This window comes from Elgaria multicarinata, chromosome 9, assembly GCF_023053635.1.
Source record: "Elgaria multicarinata webbii isolate HBS135686 ecotype San Diego chromosome 9, rElgMul1.1.pri, whole genome shotgun sequence".
Lineage (NCBI taxonomy): Eukaryota > Metazoa > Chordata > Lepidosauria > Squamata > Anguidae > Elgaria > Elgaria multicarinata.
Window position 1 is genome coordinate 85,792,666 of NC_086179.1, and position 23,997 is coordinate 85,816,662.

Sequence of the window (23,997 nt, forward strand, 5' to 3'; positions counted from 1 at the left end):
AACTGATAAATGTATTTCTATTAGTTTGCTTAGATGCTGCTTCTTGAAGAGTTCCTGAGAAAAGTCTATTGATGTGGCTCTGTTCAACATGCTAGTAAAAAAATAATCAAATTGTTAAGACATAGTTCTGAAAGCCAACACAACAGTTAGTGTGAGAACTCTCTTGTGCAATTATTTTTAAATAAACCCTGAAATACTTTTATAGAAATTCCATTTTAAGAGGCAAATGTGAAATGTTGACATTGAAGGCTGCCACTTTCCTGGCCTCTACTTCAGAAATTGATTATTTTCTTTCTAATCTAGTCATGCATCTACTCCTTTAAACTCCAAAACCTGGTTTGCACATAGTGACGGCAAATTGTAGATTAATTACTAGTTAGGTTAACTTTAGTTTCTTTAAGTCACAATTAACCTATAGTGCCTGGGTTCAGACTCACGAATTCAAAAAGGCTGCAGAACCATTTGGCATGCACAACAACAAATCTTGGGTTAATTAACCAATAACTTGCCACCATTTCATGCAAACAGCCCCCCTTTATGCTCACATAAGAAACTTGTCAACAACTATTTTGATAAACATGTTGTAACAAAATCACCTGTTTCTTTGGTTAACCTGTTTTATTATGTTAACATGAATTTATTTTGTTTACAGAAACTGTTTATTCAGGTAATGAAGGATTAACTGTGGATAACAGGAGAAAGCTTGCTTGTGTTTGGCTGTTTGGTTTTACCTGGGGAAAATAAGTACTGTAGCAATGGATTCTTCTGTTTAGCAAGTTTAATGTTTTGAGATAGATAGGATTTAGAGTTTGGCAAAGGACCATCTTAGTTTTGAGGGAGAATTTAGGGGCATAGTGACATAGGCTTAGGCTATTTATTAATCATCCAAGTAAATAATAATACCATCTATAGCACTAAAGCATCATCTTGTATATAATAAAAAAAATTGTGTGTTATTGAGTTAAATCCAGCTTGGTCTCTGTTTATGCTACCGCATACAATATCACTTTGCAGCTTGCACCCACTTCCCTAAACAAGAAATTATAGTAACAGTGGTAGTTTTTGACATACATTTGGCATTGACTGAAGCAGGCAAGTAAGTTCGCCAGGTCAGTATGGGCTTGTTGTTCTAGGCAGGAGGGGATAACAGGTGAAAGCCTGGGTAAAGCAGGGACGGATGTCTCACAGGTCTTTAAAAATATGGTGCTGTGTGCCATTAATGTTGTTTTGATTAAATTGATGTGTGTATATAGAACAGAGAATCTGAAGGGAAGTAGAAAATAAGGGTCATAGAATCATAGAATAGTAGAGTTGGAAGGGGCCTATAAGGCCATTGAGCCCAACCCCTTGCTCAATGCAGGAATCCACCTTAAAGCATCCCCAACAGATGGTTGTCCAGCTGCCTCTTGAATGCCTCTAGTGTGGGAGAGCCCACAACCTCCCTAGCTAATTGGTTCCATTGTCGTACTGCTCTAACAGTCAGGAAGTTTTTCCTGACGTCCAGCTGGAATCTGGCTTCTTGTAACTTGAGCCCATTATTCCGTGTCCTGCACTCTGGGATGATCGAGAAGAGTTCCTGTGTGACAACCTTTCAAGTATTTGAAGAGTCCTATGATGTCTCCCCTTAATCTTCTCTTCTCCAGGCTAAACATGCCCGGTTCTTTCAGTCTCTCTTCATAGGGCTTTGTTTCCAGACCCCTGATCATCCTGGTTGCCCTCCTCTGAACCCCCTCCAGCTTGTCTGCATCCTTCTTGAAGTGTGATGCCCAGAACTGGATGCTTTACTCAAGATTTACTCAACCAGGGCCAAACAGAGGTCAATACAGATGTACATCAAAGAGAGGCTTGCAGTGCTTTGAATGTAGTTTGGGCTCTCCTTTGAATGTATATGTGTATGTAGCACACCAATAAACTGAACACAAGACATATGCAACAGGCCGCTTCCACTGAAGGGAGCAGCAGTGGTGAAGGGACAAATGAACAAGTTCCCTTCTTCTTCCTCCTTCCCTCACATGCAATGAACTAGTTTACCTATCCCGTAATGCTGCAGCCATGTCCTAATTCTGAATCCCAGGATGAAAGGATATCAGAATATCAGCTGGGGGCACTCTGTTCCCCAACAGGAAGAGGCAGCAATGACAAAGCAGCCAGTATCTGTAGCCTATATGGTGTCCAATTCACCATTCAACTGCCAACGATTTATTTAAAACTTAATAAGGTTTGTTGTGACTTCATAAATCAAAGGCTACACTGTGCTCAACAAGTTTATCAACAGCCTTGAGAAAGATAAATGGAAATACGCTTCCAAAGTATTTGCTGCCACCTGTATTAAATGCCTCTCAGTGAGCAGCACAATGTCAGTGAGGAGATCAAGCAATATATTCTATCAGAGTATTTTGAACACAAGCCCTGCTCTACCAAGAGTGGAGTTATGATTTCATCCTTTATCCCCCACTTTAACTGTTACAAGGGTTTAAAACATATCAGCACTGTCACTTTACAAGAGCATTTTCCTTCCTCTTGCATCAAACTTCAAACTGCCCATTGCAAACTACCATTTGCTATGTGCTTACTATCTACCCCAAAACCTGTCGAAATTAAGTCCTGTCGATTTCAAATGGGAATTAAGTAGCTGCTTCCTATTTTTTAAAGTGGGACACTGAATTGCTCAGTTTCACCTGGAATCATGCCAATAGCAAGAATAGATCACATGCCATTGTTCCAGATATTCAAAACTGAGCAAGTCTGTTCACTTCCTCCTCCTGAAATGGTTCACTACCATAGGTAGGACAAGTGCCTATAACATAAAACTTGGAGGGAAAGACGGGGGAACTTATAATCACACAGTGATTCCCAACTGCTCTTTTCTCCTAGCAACTTTATTTATTTATTTATTTATTTATTACATTTTTATACCGCCCAATAGCTGAAGCTCTCTGGGCGGTTCACAAAAATTAAAACCATAATAAAACAACCAACAGGTTAAAAGCATTAAGGAAAATGCTCCCTCTAGATTAGGAGCGGGAAACCTGGGGCCCTCCAGATGTTGTTGGGCTCCAACTCCCAGAAGTTCTCCACCCATGCTCGGTGCATACCTGGAGACCATTCTGAGTTCACCAGCCAACACACCAGGCCTTTCCCTTCGCCTTCTCCACTATTTGAATACCTGAAAATTCCAAGCTCTTTACTGCCAGTTAACAAGTCTGAAGGCCAAAGGAGGAGGCCAGAAAGAAAGCTTGACTTCAACGGTCACGTTGTCCTGTGACTATGGGAGGTGTGGGGAGAAGCACACCCTGGTCTTTGACACCAACCAGAAAAACAAGGACTGCTCGGTTAGTTTCAATGCAAGATAACCAGCAAGAAAGAGAGTCTGGCCCCAATTGGACAGGAGTGCCTGCTTACAATGAACCACTTTGTTTTTGGATTGTCAAACGGATCTCCCTCCTTTTCTATGTTCCTTCTACTCCCCTTCTCTTGTGTGTCTTGAGCCTGAGGGAAGGGCCTCTCTTTTAACTGACATGAGCCAATATTGGTCTGAAGAGGATAAAAATATAAACAAATAAACCAGTAAGGGGCAGAATGCATGTCTGGACTGGAACTCAAATCCTTCTTTGGGGGGGGAAAACTTGCCAACATGCAAATCATGCAAGAGGCATCCCACTCACATGGAAAAATGAATGGTCTTGAAATGAACAAGACTGGTTGAAAGAGAGACAGCAGCAGTCTGGGTAAAGCAGCAAGGATGCTAAAGGGACAGTGAGAAGTGGAAAAAGCAAGACCCAGGGGAAGGACTGACCAAAGCCTAGTTGGAAAGCAGGTTGCAACCTGGAACTCACCCATTTGAGAGGCTTCTCATTAGTTATAAAATCATGGAAAAGAGCCTAGCTGGTCTACAAAATCAAACCCATACAGCTCCAGAGTCAAAATAGCTGGCGCATCACAGAGAATTTTGACTTGGTTTAATATTATTCTGAATAGATCATAGAATCATAGAACAGTAGAGTTGGAAGGAGCCAATAAGGCCATTGAGCCCAACCCCCTGCTCAATGCAGCAATCCAGCTGCCTTGAATGGTTGTCCAGCTGCCTCTTGAATGCCTCTAGTATGGGAGAGCCCACAACCTCCCTAGGTAACTGGTTCCATTGTCGTACTGCTCTAACAGTCAGGAAGTTTTCCTAATGTCCAGCCAGAATCTGACTTCCTATAAATTGAGCCCATTATTCCGTGTCCTGCACTCTGGGAGGATCGAGAAGAGATCCTGGCCCTCCTCTGTGTGACAACCTTTCAAGTATTTGAAGAGTGCTATCATGTCTCCCCTCAATCTTCTCTTATCCAGGCTAGACATGCCAAGTTCTTTTAATCTCTCTTCATAGGGCTTTGTTTCCAGACCCCTGATCCATTTCTCCATTCAAATGATGGCTGCTTTCACATCATGTTTACTGAGCTCTTATTTTTGCTAGTTTAAACTGAAGCAGTCTTCAGCTGCAATGGCCAACAGCATCCACACAAAAGTCAGACAGGAATTATACCAACTGCATTAAAAAAAAAAAAAAGGAGGGTGAGGGAGAAGAAAAGATTACCTTTCCTAATCTGTCCCTGTCTGCAAAAGATAACATCTTAACAGAGACATACCAAGTTGCTGTTTACATTTTCCCCTCTTTTCAGGTATGTGTGCAGATTATCCACAGTTTAACTCAAAGGTTACAGAGTTAAGTGTCTTAAAAGGGTGTGTGGGTTTATACACATTTTCACAACACAGAGATTTGGGAACTTCAGACTGAAGTAATCCAACACCCAAGGCTATTCAGTCCTAGATATGCATAATGTTCCCTCTGATACACAAGACCAGTGTAGTTTCAACAACAAATGCACACAGCAACACTAACAAAACGCCTTTATTAGAACCAGCTAAGAAGTCACAAAGAATTGAGCCAGCTTTCAGGTTAAGTAGAATTCTTTTTCAAGCCAGACATTAGGCAAAACACACATGCACACATAGGTGGTAGATAAGTATATTTAAGTTTGTGGCATAGTATTGTGCCATGTGCTAATCTTGTCGCTAATGCAGAATTATTTCACCAGCAACTCATTTTCAAAGACACTTAAGACAACAGGCATCCTACTGTGTAAAAGAACTTGAATAAAGTTTGTAAAATCATCACCATCATCCATAATTGAGGCTAAGTTCTGAACAAGTAACTGGATTTGCAGAAACTGTGCAAACTGTGGACACTCCAGAAAGAACTGTTTTAGCAGTGAGGGGCATGCACAAGGCTGGAGGGAGTTGTAAAAAAAATAGAATTGAACAGTAAGAATACTAGGCATAATGATAAGATCTACTTTGTAGCCTCTAATAGCTTTAAAATGAAATACAGTTAGGTGTAACGCAGACAACTTATTATTTAGGACATGAATTGATGCCTTAAGTAAATACTGTATAAGAAACTATAAATAGACAGTTTACAAAGATATCCCAATGGGTAGGAACAATACTGTAAGCAAACAATGCAGAAGTGCCACGTTAATTCAGCTTAATGGACACAACACCCACTGCTAATTAGTATAATACGGTTTGTACACATGAATAAAAGAACAAAGCCAAGCCCACAGAGTCGAAAGAAATTATTCTTGCTCAAAAAGTACAGTTTATTTGTTGGTAATTGTTACAAAGCGTTACAGAATAATTAAACATGATCTGAGACCTCAAAGTCTTCGTCAGAAACAAACATTAAAATTATGGATGTACATAACAACATGAATGTGAAACCTTGTTACACAACACATGATGAAACTGGGCAGGGCCTCCCCCACCCTCAAAAGCATCTCCAAAGCCCAGTATCAATGTGACACACTCTCCCAAAGTTTTTTGCATGTGCTAAAGAACTTGGGAGTACAGCAAGATCAGTTATCCCCACCTGCAATGAAATGAGAGACCCTTCCTACCGCCAAGTGATTCACAATACATAGAGAATTCAGGGGGAGGAGTCTCCCACTTTGTGCCCGAAAACCAGGACAACTGATTGCCAGAAAGAGAACTATGATCACCACTAACCACATGGATTCTTGCCTAAGTGCATGTAACTGAAATGCAGCTTAAGGATATGTAACTGCACTTGCTCATATTCCACATACCTGTATGTCTTCCTTTTCTCCCTTTCTACTCCTGTCTCCTTTTCGTCATTCTAAACACCATGTTCAGTGGTAGTTTTAGACACGCTTCCTTCCTTCCTCTGGGCCCCCAAAGCTTTATTAAGTTGTTTACTATCAACCTTGGACAAACCACAATAACGGATTTTGAACTTTTTTCCCCCCTTGCCTGATTAATCTCTAATTTCCAAGATGCTTATAAAGGGAGACTTAACATTCCTAATGCTTTAACTACAAACACAGTTGCGTGAGAAGAAGCACATGTATGCTCCACACACTTCGCTGATCAAGGGAGCATTTCCGATCTGCTGATCTGGACATTTCTGGATAACAAACCATTTTCTGTTTGCATGTATCACCCCTCTGAATACTGCTGCACAGTAACTTGTCATAGAATGTGTTCAATAAAAACAAGCAAGCTTGTGGAATAGTTGCCACTATATAATGAAGTAACCCAGGATCAGTTTTAGAAAAAGGAAAACCTCAGCATGAGTAAGAAATTTCCACCCTTCCTCTATTCCTCACATGGAGCCAGTGTAAAAGTAATGCCCCCTAACCTCTTAAACATAGAATCATAGAATAGTAGAGTTTGAAGGAGCCTACAAGGCTATCAAGACCAACCCCCTGCTCAATGCAGGAATTCATCCTAAAGCATACCTGACAGATGGTTGCCCAGCTGCCTCTTGAATGCCTCTAGTGTGGGAGAGCCCACAACCTCCTTAGGTAACTGGTTCCACTGTCATACTGCTCTAATAGTCAGGAAGTTTTTCCTGATGTCCAGATGGAATCTGGCTTCTTGTAACTTGAGCCCATTATTCCGTGTCCTGCACTCTGGGAGGATCGAGAAGAGATCCTGGCCCTCCTCTGTGTGACAACCTTTTAAGTATTTGAAGCGTGCTATCATGTCTCCCCTCAATCTTCTCTTCTCCAGGCTAAACATGCCCAGTTGTTTCAGTCTCTCTTCATAGGGCTTTGTTTCCAGACCCCTGATCATCCTGGTTGCCCTCCTCTGAACACGCTCCAGCTTGTCTGCATCCTTCTTGAATTGTGGAGCCCAGAACTGAACACAATACTCTAGACAAGACCTAACCAATGCCGAATAGAGAGGAACCAGTAGCTCACGTGATTTGGAAGCTATACTTCTATTAATACAGCCCCAAAGATTGAGAGCTTGCACAGATCAAGGAGTCCCACACCTCTCTTCTTCAGTACATAATTCCCCACTACTATTTTAATTAGAGTTATATGCTACATCAACACAGTTAACAGTGGCTAACACTAGTGAGGTTTCCACTTTGCGTGGATTTGCTAACCAGCTCTAAACTCTGCTTAAGATTTCTTGATAGTTTTAGTCACAACTATTGGCACACCAATGTAATATTTAAATCATGATTAAGGCAGAGAGATTCATGCCAGCAACTGGAGAGAAATACGTGATCCCAAGGCATATTCTCAACCTCAATTCTCAACCTGAAGAGATCAGGGATCACCCAGCATTACATCAGTACTGGCCTATACTGAAATAGATGCACATGAAACCTATGTGAACTCATTTACTAACAGTGTCATTTTTGGTTTAGCCCTTGAAAGTACATTTACATATAAACAGCTAATCATGGATGAATTATAGTGAGATTTACCTAGGACAAAATAAATAAGATGCAAAACTACTTATTCCTATTACTTTTCATTCACTTCTAGAATACTATACCAAAGTAAGTGGCCTGATGGACATAATTTGAATCTGCCATGGTTGGACAAATCCCATTTAGAAGTTTAAAAAGCATCTCCCAAGCCAGCTAAGAGGACTTTCTGATCACACATATTTAAGCATTCATAACATGGGCACCAAAAATAAAATCCAGTCATCATCATCACTCCCTTACATACTTCTAAAGTAAATATTTTATGGCAGTATAAACGTTGGGGGAAGTGATCTTCAACTTCTGGCAGAACAAGAAATCAGCCCAGGGTGACGCAGAAAGCACACTGTACTTACAAATCATTGAAACAGACAATGGCCCTGCTTTTAAGGATCTGGGGTCTCACAGAGAGCAAAGAGTGCCCCAAATCCCTCAAATTTTTACTTTGATTTTCAAAGCTCTACACCAACAACTGGATTAGATTTTACTACTCTCCAGCTAACATTAGTGAAGAGTCTCTCCAATCCTCCAATTAAAAAGAAGGGATGAGAGGAGTAGAACTCCTGGAAAGATTATTTTCTTTTGTTCTTAACTCAATATAATCATTTTAAAAGTGAGGAGGGTATGGAAAAGGAAGGGATTGTTCTGGTCAACAAGACAGCTGTTGTGAGATTAATAAAAAGATGGTGTGTGAATATTGACATTCTTAATCCATTTCTTCCAGAGTAGCCTCAAAACTTCAATAGTATTGGATGTAAAGTTAGACCACACCATTTAACCACGTCTTGAAGAACTTCTTCATCTAGTATACATTACATATGAAGATGTCCAATTACATCAAAAGGGACTTGTTTTGTGTAAGAGGTTTGGCTTTGAGATATACATTTGAAATCTAACAACCATCTAAACCTAAAAAGACACATTCCTAGTCCTATTGCCTGGGTTCACAGAACATGCTAACACACCATGGGCTATTGTGTTGTCTGAATGCAGCGCATTTTCCACAAGGTAAGTTAACATTTGCCTGAATGCAGTGTTTTCCACAGGGTGAGTTATCGTGTTGACTGAACACAGCATGTTTTCCACAGAGTTGCTTGTTAATTATGCAGTGTGGCTTATTTATCTCATACAAGCCACCTTGAGAACCCATGGCTTGTTGTTGGGTTGTCCAGGGCGATTAAAAAGCCACACTGCAGGGTTAACAAGCACCCCTGTGGAAAACGTATCTCAATCAGACAACAGGATAACCCACAGTTCTACAAGAACCCATACTGAGTGGGTGTTTTAAGGTATGGGCTGGGCTCACAAGTTTTTTTTTTTTTTTTTTTGCCTTAACAGAAAGATTGAAATGCAAGCAACGTTTTCTTGAGGAAGGCATGCGGACAGAGTAAGTAGGGACAAGTTTCAATGTTGCATGTTATTAACGCCCATTCCTGGGTTCCGCCACTTCGTCACATTCGCTTGGATGAAGACGGAATAACTTTTAATACACAACGTGTATTTAGCTCTAGACTGCAATATTGTTGCAGCACTGAAAACAATGGATAGGACAACATTTACATATCTGAATGAACCAGCTATCATACAATATATGGTTACCCCAACAGAAACTAGAATAATGGTTCCCCCTGCCACCCAAAACATCTGTTAACTAGCAAGCACTATATAATGTGCAGAGTATGTGTGCACGTGGATGCCCATGCTGCTTACTAGCTGAAAATGCTAACACAAGGATAATGGCATATCAAGTCTAAAGGTTAACCAGCTGTAGAGCTGGCTAAGTGATAGCTTCAAAAATAGGCAAGTAGAAATAAATGTATTGGAGAACAAAAGTTATTTAAAATAGATGTGGGAAGGCGGCAAGAAGACAATAAATTAAAGGAAAGGGAGGACAATGTGCTGAATAAGGTTTTTTTGTAGTACTTGATACTAGGATGCTATATGAATTTGCACAGCTCAGCATCTCATGTCCACATAAGATATCAAAACAGTAACAACCCATTGGCCCCGTTCAGACAACACGCTAAACCATGCTGAATGCATTCCGTTAATCATTTTGTGATTAAGCAGCATGGTTTAGCGTGTTGTCTGAACGGGGCCAATGTGGGGTGTCCAGGGAAGTGGTACTCCAGATAGCGTATTACGCTTATTTCTCATTGTTTTAATTTAAAATATTTATAAGCCGTCTTTTAAAGAAAACTTCCTGCCGATAGCTTTCAAAGAGTTCAAACACAATTACACATCCATTTTTTAAAAAATGAAAACAAATTTTTAAAAAGCATACAATCACAGAAATAAACAAAAGTCATAAAAAAACCCAGTACCTACAGCAAAACATCATTTGAAACCAACTATTTTCATTCTCCCTGATGCAATTCACATTTAATTTATTTTCATTTTATTATAAAAAATTAACTGCTTTTCATTATAAAATAATCCCAAAGTAGGTTATAATACCAATAAAATGGTACAGCAAAATCATATAAATATCAACAGATAAAAGAGGGGAAAACGGAAACACAGATAAATAACACATTCAATCAAGAGCCTGGATAAACAAATAGCTCTTTACTTTGCATGGAGAGCTTGTAAAAATCAGGACAAACCATATATTGGGCACAGGAAGGATGTGTTCCCACAACTGGGATACCTGCATCGAGAATCCTCTCTCAGGTTATTGTGTATCAAGCTCGGGCAAACACAGCACCATGAAGGGGGCTTCCCCACTAGATCTTAACATCCAAGCAGCTACATAAGGGAGAAAGCAATATATGTATATATGAGATATATAGGTCCTAACAACTGTGATTCATTTTCTCATGAATCAGAGGAGATTTACTTCTTCTTGAAGAGGTTGTAATTTCTCTGAAGTCTCAGTAACATGCTGACACTTCTTTATTTAAAATAGTTTCACTCAACTTTCTACCAAGTGGGTAGGCAAAGATTAATTTCATACACACACACACACACACACACACACACACACACACAATAAAGTTATAACAATCAAAACATTAAAAATCAACAGTGGAATGGTCTGCTTTCAGAGAGGGAGACGCAACCTCAAAACCTAGCTGTAGCTGAAGACAGGTCTACAACCAATACTTCTCTGATGTCAGAACTCAGAACAAAAAGGAAGGGTACCAGGAGAGTCTGGGGATTTGCAGTATCTGAAACGCTTCCATTTCAGAAATGCACCCCAAAACAGCAAAAACTACACCAGCTGTGGAACTGGAATAGTTTATTTTTCCTTCCATTACCTAAATAGGAGAGAAATAAAGGTATGATGCTGTTTTTAAATGAACAGAAAAGTTAGGTTCAAAACAACACAGCCAAGACATAAGAGGAACAGTATAGAGATTATTTCTACACTATTCATGAGGACACAGAAGTGATTGCATAATGGTTGTTAACCAAGAGATCACCAGTTCAAACATCATACCTCTCATGAACTCACTAGATGGTTTCAGACAAGCCACTGTTCTGTCTGGATCAGCCTCCTAATTCACACATCCACAATGGGCATGTTCAGACAAGCACAGCTAGGGAAGCAACCATTGTGGCTGCTCCCCCACCTGCAACCGCCATTTGCATTATTCCCCATGCTGCAACACAGGTGGCCATGTTGTCTAGACTTGGTGCAGCATGGTGGGCAGGGGTCATACCCACCCTACAACTTCTACTGCACATCGCGGGTTGTCAGGTGAGTATGTCACAATTGTATGGGCACAATTCAAAGTGCTGGTTATGACCTATAAAGCCCTATATGGCTCGGGTCCAAGTTATTTGAAAGAACGTATTCTCCCTTATGAGCCTGCCCGTGCTTTAAGATCTTCTGGAGAAGGCCTTCTTTCAGTCCCACCATCTTCACAGGCGCGCTTGGTGGGAACATGGGAGAGGGCCTTCTCGGTGGCTGCTCCAGTGCTTTGGAACTCTCTTCCCGGAGAAGCTAGACTGGCTCCCTCCTTGATGGGCTTTCGGAAGCAGGCTAAAACTTTTTTGTTCCAGCAGGCCTTTGGAGAATAATCTGGCCCTCCAGCTATGTTAATGTCTTATAATTTTGTTGTGTATTTTAAACATTTATGTTTTTGTTTCAAACCACCACCCCCATGTATGTTTTAAATTTTGTAAGGCCGCCTTGAGGCCCAGCATTGGGCAAAAGGCGGGATACAAATAAATAGAAGAAGAAGAAGAAGAAGAAGTCACACACACCCCACGCTGGGTTCAGATATGCTAGCCTGCTCCGCAGCACAGGGAATAATGCAAATGGTGGTCATGCAGGGGTGGGGGTTGCCACAATGGTTGCTTCCCTCAGCAGGATCATCTGAACCCAGTCAATATGAAGCTAATAATATTAGCTGGTCTTAAAAGGTTGTCGTAATATCACCAAGTTAAGATATGTGCTTTGATCATTATTATTATTATTATTATTATTATTTATTTATATAGCACCATCAATGTACATGGTGCTGTACAGATAACACAGTAAATAGCAAGACCCTGCCGCATAGGCTTACAATCTAATAATTCCAAACAACATACAAATACCAAGTATTATGGTGCTTCTTTCCTGCCACACAGACACCGATTACTTCTGTTATTTCTACATCAGTGTCAATATTTTCGTTGACTCAGCAATGCATTTTAAAAAGACTAAAATGTAAGTTCCCAATTCTCTTTTTAAGTCATTAAAGAATGGCCTCTTCATTGTGCTCCCCATCAAGAACGGCTACTTGTCGTCCCAAAGTGCAGAAAAAGCTTCCTCAAGCCAAATTCAACAGCTTAGATACTGAAGGGAGTATGGACAAGGCAGTTGGCTGAGCTGCAGCTTTACCTAAACCAAATGTGCAGCATGACAAGAAACATTGCAAGGGGCAAAGTTTTCATAGGCCTTAGCTAGACCTAAGGTTTATCCCAGGCAAATGGAGGGGTGGTCCCTGCCTGCCCCTGGGATCCCCTGTGTGTCATCCCCTGTGTGTCATTTAGATGCACAGGGATGACCCCTGGATGATCCCGGGATATAGGCCTGGTCTAGTCATGGTCTTAGTCCTGAAAGCTCTCATGTGATGTCTTTCTGAACCCTGATAACCATCCCTCCTTGAGAGCTTACATAGAAAACAGTGTTCTTGATCATGCTTATTTTCACCGGGGGGGGGGGGGGATACAGCAGTTTTACTCACTAGAAAAAGAACTGTATTTCTTTTCACGGTGATATTCTGCTTCAATCCATCCTGCATTGCCAAGATAAATTCGGTCCTCTATAGGAATCAGAAATTTGTTCTACCAAACATTACTGAATCCAATTCACCCCAAAGATAAATGTTGGCATAGCCTTTACTAAATATTAATATTAATATTTTGCATTAATGCAAACCACCGCAAACTTTGGGGAAAGGGCAGAAAAAAATCATAGATATAAAATGTTTTGCTATAGGTCTCCTTTGAATTGCAAAAATGAAAACACACAATGAAAACAGGCACCTCAGACTACTGAGGAACTTGACACCATAGGCTAGATGGAATACTTCTGTAAAAAAAAAATCTGCAGCTAAAGAATAGTAATCAACGTAAATGGCATTAGGCAATCAGCACACACACAAATCTAAAAATGTTGTTTTTGTACTTCATTTCCAAATCTTGAGATGTAATCTGGAACCTTCTCAATAGCACCACAGTTTTCTATATCAGATTGCACCCAAATTCAATTATCACAAGCAAATGAGAAACGAAGCCTGCTGCAAAATTGTCATTTGTACAGTTTACTGACAGCCAACCCTTTCGGGAGGTGTGTAAAAATCAAGTCTATATTATAAGTAAGGGTGGGAGTGAGGGTGAGATAAATATACAAACCAGACCTTGGTCTTTCAGAATCATGGACAAATCGGAGGGATATAAGCAAACCTGTGGAGGGTTCAGCTCCTATTTCCCCCTTTTCTCAAATAGATGCAAGTTATACATCAAGTAGGTGGGTAAGTTGGGCAGATACAGGTTCTAAATGAATAGATCTGCCACTATCATGTGCTTTTACCCCACCCTTCCCCAACCTGGCACCTCCGGACTTCAATTCCAATCATCTATGGCAGAATGGGCAATGGTCAGGAACGCTGGGAAATGTAATCCAAAAAATCTGGAAGGGACCAGGTTGGGGAAAGCTGTTTTAGGCTGAACTATCAGTCAGATGGATGTACTGGGAGCAGATCAAGTGTATAAAGACTGACTTTCAGCCATACACAGGCCTATAGAGCCTCCTGCTCCATGGCTTGGTACACCACAAAATTCCTCCTACCTCTGTTACTTGGTGGCAACTACTCTCCAGGCTGCTAACCAATTGTTTGCAAAACAGGATGGCCAAAACTATCGAAATCTTTAAAACATGATACAGATGAAAGATATGGCCAAGCAGGCCGGAAAAACAAAGACGGAAAACCACAAAAAATCTTTTACTCCATATTTTGTTGTACTGGTACCAATAGTATGCGTCTCATTGAAGTCAACAGCAAAAATCTTGACTATTTTGCTATATCTAGAGTGTGCAGGATATGTACATAAGTTTCACTGATTTCATTTACTCCCTCATTTAGTTTTAATGGAGTTATACAGACAAGCATGTGTGAACGACTGTAGCAACTATCTGTACTTAACTCTCTATTTGTACTGTCATGGAGTACAAATGCTCTCAATTTACAAAAAAACCTCTGTTAACTACAGACATTTTCCCATATAAGCAGCTATAGTTATATAAAAACATTAGATCCTTATGACTAACACATTTACGATGGAATAAGCTTTTGTGGATTGCTATCCATTTCATCAGATGCAGGAAGTGCTCTCCTGAACACCAAGAGCATACACTCAGTGGTGCAGGTGATAGGTTGTAAAGCCCAAGGTTGGAGGGTACTGAATTCAGGAACAACCTACATACAGTCATCATTAGTTGCTATTCACAAATCAGTTGATAGATGACAATACAGATATCCTTGCATTGTTGAGCGTGGACTTGGTTTGCATGATAAACCAGCCATGGCCTGTTGTTTGGTTATTTAAGAGTTGTTTCCCCCTCAAAGAAGCCATTCTGCCCAGGTTCACTCAACACGGCATGCCATGGCAAATAGTGCCCAGCACATGCCACAGTTTTAAAAAGCTACCATGGCTTGTTTAAGCCACGGTGATCACGTGAACTGGGCCGTGTAGCGTGAGGGGGAAACAACCCATTGTCCCTATTCTAGCCACAGGAGAGAGTTGAAGCTCTTGATTGAACAGAGCTCAGCTCTTTTGTGTTGAAATTTGTCTTCTTTGAACCAAGGAAACTCAAAGATAGCCTCCTTAAGATCATTGACAGTGTCCGTATTGCCATTTCTGATAACAAATTGGTATCCATTCATTCTTTTGCAAAGAGACTGGCCTGTTTGTCTTATGTAGGACTAAGGCACTGCTGGCAAAAGACGGCATGTACCACATTGGAACATGAGCATCTCTGATGTGGAAAATGGCATTATTAGGTCTTCTAATACTGTTGCCAGAGTAGACAATGGGACAGATTCTTATACTGTCTAGTTTTGCACAAATATATATACTCATATATAGACACTTGGAATTCAGGATAACACTTCCTGCACCAGACGAAGTGGACTACAGTCCACAAAAAGGTTATGCCATAATAAATTTGTTAGCCTTTAAGGTGCCACAAGACTGGGGTTTTGGAAAATCTTAACAAAATGTAACCATCTCCCTTGACTTTGCAGCAACTCTCACAAGTAAGCAAAAACAGTTTAAGAGCTAAGACTCTGAGGTGGTCCTCAGACTGAGGATCCATTTCCAGATGTTATGGCTTCTCAGCCTTATCTGGATGTTTGAACCATCAAATGCCGTTCATGCAAAGTACCTCAGCAGCTGGATGGCACAGATCAATGAAACTCAAGCCTCTTTTTTCTCTTGCCACAGCTTTCTTTCACAGCCTTCCTTTGAAGTCTACGCCACTTAGAAATCAACAACAGCTGAGTAACACGTGTTATCATACAACACTGAATGCAAGAACAATATGGCACAGCAAGACGCTTTGTTTGGTAATCCTGGATTGTAGAAAGCATTATTACAGTTTCTTTTGTTGAAGATAATCCCGTTTTTTAGTACATTATTCAAGTAAATAGGACAAACTAATTTACAACATTGTGACTTGATTAGATTTGCTAAGTACCTTGTTTAATGCACCAATTCATTTTACCCTTTACTCTTCTTGCTTGCTCAAGGTTTACAGAATACTTCACATTTTAGTGTATTTCAAGTGTTCAGAGTACTTCATATTAGCAATCTCCACAAGATTAAGTAATGTAGGCCAGTATCCAGTACCTCCCACATCACAACTAGAAGGCTGAGGTTAGTGGGCTGCATAAGACCACCAAGGAAGTTCATGGCTGAGGTAAGGTATGAAAAGAATTCCTCCCCAACTCATGCACGTTTAAACAGAAAAAAAGTCTTACAACTCCAAACAGCTGACTGGGGAACACTAGGGCTGAGTTCAGACAACACGCTAATCAACTGGGCCGGGGTAATGGGAACTGAATGGGAAACAACTGTTGATTAGCGTGTCATCTGAACTCAGCCGAGGAGTTGTAAGACTTTTTTCTGTCTAAACATAAATAAGATTGCACCATTAGCCTCTGTGCTTATGGTAGTTCTCCAAAATGCTCCTTCTTGTGCAAGTCTAAGACAAACATCTTGCTTACGCTGACATGGAAAAAAAGACAAAACGTTTGAGGACTGGAATTATAAGAGTTAAAATTCAGTTATTATGGACAACTCAATGAGTTAAGAAATTACATGTCATTTCTTTAGGGCAAACAACTGCCACATCTCTGGCTACAGAAAGGAACATGTACAAATTTGGGCTATGCCCATCTGAAGCAAACCTGGAGAGATACTTTAGGGTTAGCAAGGATGCATGTTGAACGAACGAAAAGAATATGAGATGAGAGGTAAGTGGGTCCTAATAAACAAAGCCTGATGAAGTCCATGGCAGAGGCATATCCTCAAAGCAGTTGAGACTACTTAATGCTAAGAAGCTTTATGGATCCTTATCCCTCCCCATAAACTGATTAAAAAGTACCTGGCAGGTCCACCAACTTTTTTTAAAAAGGTCAAAATAGTCCAACGATTAGATGACCTATCCAAATGTCTGAATTGGTTCCATTTTTTCTTTTATATTTTGCTGGGGCCAACAGCACATTGAAATTCATCACTAGCTTTTCCTAGCAATTGTCTCCCATATGTGCATCTTTGAACCCAGTATTTTACAGCTTCAACTAATTAATTTTCTAGTCTATTCTAAAAAAAATGTCCAATGTAACAATAACATAAAAATTGCTTTTCAGGATCCAACTAAGTTCTGTTAAAAACAGACAGCCACATGCCTCTGGGTGCTTTACATGCAGGGTATGGAGAGGGTGTCCTTTCCCGTGTTTTTTCTCTAGCATCTGGTATTCAGAGGTGCACTGCCTCCGGGCACAGATGTTCCATTCCTATCTATCACAGCCTACAGCCATTGATAAACCTATTCTCTGCAATATTAACCTGGTTACAACTAGGGGTTATGTAACCACAAGCATATTTCATGGAAGTTCTCTTCACCAGAAATTAAGTCATTGAAGTTTCTAGCACACCATGTCAATAGTGCTCAGGAATTATAAAAACACACATTTATATGGTCAAGATTAAAGTAACTATGGGAAACTTGTTTCTCTTGCAAGCCAGCCTCCCGCTGCATGGGGAAGGCGAGGGCAATATGGCTATCAGGGTTAGCTTTTCAATGACAAGATTTCAACTAGACCAGCACAAGCCTCCTACGTAGGTCTGAGTAGTTCTCTATTTAGCCAGGAGATACCTCGTCAGAAGTCCCAAGCATCAGCATCCCAGCCTAACCACTTATACAGTACACAATAAAAATCCATATGCATGTTTAGACAGAAAAAAGTCCTATAACATCCAGCACTCCCAGCAATGCTGGCTGGGGGATGCTGGAAGTTGGTCAAGACAGAAAACATCCTACATGCATAGGATTTCACCCTAAAAGTATGATGACTGAAATTCAGTCCGCATAAGTAACCCTTATAAGAGATGCAATGCACACACAAAAAGGAATTACTTAAAGAGTGCAAAAGATTAACAAATATATTCTTAAAAACCCAATCTATAAAAGTTCCCAACTATTATGGTCTTCTTCAGGAGACTTATTTTTGCCAGCTAAGAGAGATACACGGGTCTTTTCTCTCTTAGTAATTTCCAATATGCAGCTTTTTTAGATATTAAAAAAAGAGAGAGGAAATTTCCTCAATAACTTTAAACATATTCCCATTAATTTTAAGAAATACATATGCTATTTTTCTAAACCAATGGACTATTTTCTTTTGGGGTTGATCATCACTGCATAAATAACCCAACAACAGGCTATGGGTTATTTGAGGTTGTTTGCCCCTCAAATAAGCCATGCCACCTGGGTTCAGACAACACGACAAATCGCACCTGAGCAGATGTGGCTTGTTTAAGCCGCAGTAATCATGAGAACCAGATCGCTGTTTTTGCCTTTAATCTTACTTGTTGCAATGTTTCCAGAAAAGACTTGGCAAGCCTCAAAAAGTCCCATATCTGTAGGTCAGCTATTGAGAACACTTATAACCCTTTAGTGTGCCAGTCTTGATACACAGGTGAATTTACATACCTCACAAAGAAAAATTGCTAGCAGACCCCAATCTGCTAGCTGTATGGAAGCACCTTTCACGCACAAATTCCCATGATGGGTCAGGAACCATATTTAGATATTAGATGCAGATCCATACTATAAAGCACATTCAGATGCAACACATCCATTGTACACCCATTTGCACTTCCACAGCTTGGATAAAGGTGTGCATTCCTATCTCCATTGTATTGAGAATGGGAATGTGCATCTCCACCTACTGCCTTAGGCTATGTGCATATTACTGGGCTCAACTGTTATCTAGATCTGGATAGAGGCCAGAATGCCTTTCAATGTCACACTCTTGTTTAAATAAAGAAGAGGTGGTGCTCCAGAAGATATCCATTTGATGGCAACTTGAGAGTAATCGGTAATATTGGGACAGCAACCACAAGGAAATAAATAAAAAGCAGACCTTGAGAAACAAGACATGTACACCTTTCCCTACCTACATCAAACTATAAATTGACCAGATTAAAAAACTTTAGTATGTCAGTCCTATATAGAACAGGAGCAAAAGCATTCTCAACAGTCAGCTGGAAACTCTGGCACCTTTATAGAAATCAATGGACAGTAATTTACTTACTGCCTTTTCACAGTCCAGCACGCATTTAATTTTAACCAGTACTTGATGCTTGCTGCCTAGGCATGATGCAGAACCCTGGTAGGGCACAAGGAAGACCTCATAACTCCACAGCTCAGACAGACAGCATGTTTTTGTCCAGGATGCAATTACTTTCCGGCACCGGTGCTTCCCTCTCTCCTCCCATCTCTGCACAGGCGTGATATCTCTTCTGCCATCCAATGCAGGATGTGACAGGTGTAATTCTACAGGGCATTTTCAACCCATATTGCATTTTTATTTATAAACGCAGCTCAAACCCACAAGCAATATAAACTTGCAATTTAGCAAGCAGCTCTGCTGGTCACATCGAAACGGCATTTGATTGTGGAGGAAAATGTTTTACTGCACAGCAGAGGATTAGGAGTTTAGATATATATATATACATACACACACACACACACACACACAACTTTGTACAATTATCAGTGAGTCATAGAAACAGTCATCACAGACCTTTACAAAAAGGAATTGCTGCTGCATCAGTCAACAAATCAAAACCCCTTGGATGTAATTGTAAAGTTCAACCCTTTCTACTGTCAGGCTGAACTGGATGGATTCAAGCCTGGAGTCACTGCTATTCCCCCACCCCACCCCCCAAAAAATGATCCACCCACACGCTAGCAAAATCGATTTATTGCCGCAGTCGGAGCCAATACCTGCTTACTCAGAAAAAAGTCCCACTGAGTTCAATGGGGTACCAGGTTAAGCGTGCATAGGATTGCAAACTTAATCTTTCGTTACTACAGAGGGAGGTGAGCTTAGGGGGTGGGGAGGATTAAGAAGCCATCCACGTTGCAGAGGAGAGGGTGGGTCTATCTAGTTTCCTTACCAATAATTTTTAAAAAAATGTTAAAACGAAATTAAAGATTCCCCTGCTGAGTAAAACCGGTCTTGTCTCACTCCAGCACACCGAAAATTTTGCCTGACTTTTCAATACAACACGACTACAAGCCTATACGCCTGTACCTGAGAGTAAATCCCATTGAACTCAGTGGCGCTTACGTCTGAGTAAACTCGAACAGAACTGAGCTGCCGGTTTGGTTCGGTTTGGTTTCAAGAGAAAGAAGAGGGGAAAGACCGACGTGCGGGACGCATTAGAAACCGAGGGATATAAGGAAACGGGAAAATGGGACGCGAGGAAGAGAAGTACGCAAAACGGAAGAAGAGGGGAATCTGAGGGGGAGAAGGCGCTGCAGGAAAGCGGGTGAAAATGAACTGAGGGAGTGAGGAGAGAAGGAAGGAAGGAAGGAGCGCAGGGAGAACACAGCAAACCCCTGGCTAGAGTAAAAGAAGGGAAGGGCGCGTGCAAAAGGAGGGAGGGAGAACGAGGGTGGGGGTGAAGAGAGACGGGGGGAGGAAGATACCGAACTCCAAAGTTTCTACTTACAGCTTTTCCACCACAAAATCCAACCAAACTGAGGAAGGCGGCGGCGGCGGCGGCGGCGGCTCCCACTCCTGGGCTCCCACTGCAGTTGGGCTCCTCTCCTCGTTCGCCTGGAACGACCAAGCCTGGCAACTGGGCTCCTTTCCTCCCTTCCTCCTCCACTCCGGGCAGCAGGTCCAGACGCGGCTGCCCCTTTCCCGATCCGGAGAGGCGAGGCGGAGAGAGCCGCCCACCCCCACGTCTCTTTCGGGGGGCTCCGGGCGAGTTCCTGCCTCCCTCCGCTCCCTCCCTCCCGCCCTCTCTCAGTCACTCGCTGCGGAGACGCTGAGTTGGCTGCAGAGCTGCGGGGCGGGCGGGCTCGGCCGAGGAGGACCCCAGAGTTTGGGGCCGGGGGGGCTGGCTCGCCCCCTTCCCCGCCCCGACGGCTTGTGGCGGGGCCCGGACGGGCAGCTCCTCCTCCTCCTCCTCCTCCTCCTCCTGTTTGCGCTCTCTGCGTCTTTCCAGCGCTCCCCGACTGTCCTGCTGCGCTACGGCTCTCTGGTTACAGTCGCTACGGCTCTCGCCGCCGCCTCCTCTTCCTCTTCCTCTTCTCCTGCCTGCCTGCCTCGCTCACCCACCCACACTCTCCTTCTCCAGGAGAGATACCGGGTAACGGAACTGGGACACTAGCACAGCATTGTGGGAGGCGGGAGCTCTTAAAGCAGCAGCGGAGAGCGGCCGGTTCCAACAGCCACGGAACCGCTCTGGCTGGGATGCCTTCGGGGCGGGTTCACACGTGCGGCGGCGTCGCTCAGGCTCGGTTCAAGTCGGCATGTGCGTCGCTGGGCGTGTTGGATGTGTGCGTGGGAAAGGGTCGTCACGGATATACGCTCTACCCGCAGAGCTTTTGACTTCCATCGCGCAGCTTCAGACGCGAGGCTCTTCAGCAGAGTCCGTTTCTTCAGCCATCGCTAGAGCTGTACCTGCACGTGTAAACCCCTGCTGTGATTCCTAATCTAGTGAGTGCTCAAGGCTAGTTCACACATTTGAATTCTCATCTAAGGTTTCCTATTTGGTTGAATGGTAATATCCTTTGTGTGCTATGGAGCTGGAACCAGACTGATTGACCAGTTCACATGACATGACAGCCCAGTATGGATACGTGCCGGCTACCATTATGAATCTGCAAGCCCCAGCCAGGGGTTGCTGGGGTTTATCATGTGCAAACCCCAGGCAGCAGGGTTTATTTGGAGGTTAAAAAACCCTTGCATAACCCTAACACAGGATTATGCGAGGGTTGTTTAAGCCTCAGATAATCCCCACTGCCCAAGTTCATATGACCCAACAAGCAACTGCAAACCACAGCAGGGGCTTGCATATTCATAATGACGGGGCGGCACATGCTTAACCCTTAACATAATTAACCCTTCAGATGACACAGCACAGTTTGTCATGGGTTATTTAACCCACAATGACCTGCAACACCCATGGGTGCCATTTTGCATATCTAACCTCTGCTCAGGGGTTATTGTGTCATGCAAACCTAATCAGCAGAGGTTATGCAAGGGTTAAAATTTAACATAAATGATCTTCATATAACCCATGGTCTGTTCTAGAGTTATGCAAGGGTTGCTTAAGCCCCACATAACCCACATTTGCGGGGTTCAGATGACACAAATCCCAAGCGGGGTTGGATGTGCAAAGTGGTGGCTGCCCCACCTGTACCACAAGCCCCACCTGTACCACAGCCTCACATGGGTTAAATAACCCCACATGACACAACAGCCCAATCATGGACAGTGGTGTGCAAACTGGTCCTCAGATTAAATATCCCTGACATTAAAGAAATTGTGCATACAATAGGCATTTGATATGTACAATGTGCATTATTCTTCCCCCTTCCAAAAGCAATTAACTACAGTCTGAAGAAAAACTGGCCCTCATAAGCAGACTAGATGAGAGTCTTCCATATACAAAGCTGCAAGAGTAATATCATAAGAAAAGCCATGCTGGAGTAGACGAAGGGTCCGCCGAGTCCACTATTCTGTTCACACAGTGACTAACTAGATGACAGTGGGAAGTTCACAAATAGTACCTGAATGTAATAGCACTTTCCCACTTATGTTCCCCAGAAACTGATATACAAGCCCACTACCTTCCAGTGGGTACAGCTTTGGTGGGGGTCAGGCCTTTGCGGGTGAGATGAAGTGAAGGAAAGACATTGCACGTGCAATGTGCACATGGGTCATGTTGACACGTGGGCGGGGCAGAGCCCCACCGAAGCTCAGCCTCTTACGTTTCCAGCTCCCACCCTCCCTAAAAAGGGAGAGGGCCTTTTCAGTGGTGGCCCCCCAATTATGGAATGATCTCCCCGATGAAGCTCGCCTGGCGCCAACATTGTTATCTTTTCGGTGCCAGGTCAAGATCTTTCTCTTCTCCCAGGCATTTAACAGCATTTAACAAACATATGCTGTTTGATTTTAATGGACCCCAGAACTGTTGTTGTTTAAAAATGGATACTGTATACTGTTGTTTTTATATTCTTTGATGGTTTAAAATTTTGTATACTTTTTAATGTCCACTGTTTTTTAACTTTTGTAAACCGCCCAGAGAGCTTCGGCTATGGGGCAGTATATAAATTAAATAAATAAATAAACTAGTATGGGATTGAATTCGCAGGTGTATACAGGTTTTTTGCCTACTCCGTACTGGGATTATGATTAGTGGAGGGTGAGTAAATAGGTGGATTAAGTTGGATTGACGGGTGTGCAAGAATTTGCACAATATTGCAATAGGGATGGTGAGCACTCTGGCACCTTTTGGTGATTGGCATTTCCAAAGGACCTGCTCCTTGGGGGCTATGCAGCTCTCGTGTCAGGAAATTATTTGTCTTTGGGGACAGCAATCCCCATGGATGGATGGGGAATACTGGGAGTTGTTGGACTTTTTTCTGCCTAACCTATACAATCCATATATAGGATTATGCCTTTATAAATAGAAAACTAGCACAGCAGTTAGAAGAGTGGACTATATCCTGATTTACTAATTGTCTATTTTCAGGGAAGTGTTGTTGTTTTTAGAGAGATGTTTTTTAAGGGGAGCATTTAAAGATATGGTCCCCACAGTTTGTACCATTTAATTCTTATTCATGTGTATACTGGCTCTAACTTTCAACCATCTAGCATTTGCAGTTCTCAAGCAAGAGAAACCAACATTCTGGTATGTACTCTGCAATCCATATATTTTCTAGATGAAAGAGACAGTTTAAAGAATGGCAATGCTGTAAAGTACTTCCATACTTAGAAAAACCACCCTAAGATGACAACAGTGTTTCTGCTTAGGAAAATAATTAAATACAGGGATCATCCGAAGTACTGCTTTAGAAGATAGCTGGATGTAAGTGGCCGTAAAAGAAGAGACTAAGCAGGCTTACTCTGGAGCAAATCCTACTGAAATATATGTAGTTCAACCAAAAGCCCTGAGTATCAGCC

The 23,997-nt window shown here is 42.0% G+C and overlaps 2 protein-coding genes across 2 annotated transcripts in view; one reads left to right on the plus strand and one right to left on the minus strand.

The window, feature by feature from the left end:
- RASSF8 (Ras association domain family member 8) overlaps positions 1-20,610 on the minus strand; it is a 90,793-nt gene extending 70,183 nt beyond the window's left edge. The window contains exon 1 of the mRNA XM_063134255.1: positions 20,531-20,610. The gene's annotated coding sequence lies outside the window, so the exon portion shown is untranslated. The remainder of the gene's footprint in view (positions 1-20,530) is intronic.
- The window catches only part of CDC123 (cell division cycle 123), a 535,395-nt gene that overhangs the window by 37,464 nt on the left and 473,934 nt on the right, over positions 1-23,997 (plus strand). The window lies entirely within an intron of this gene.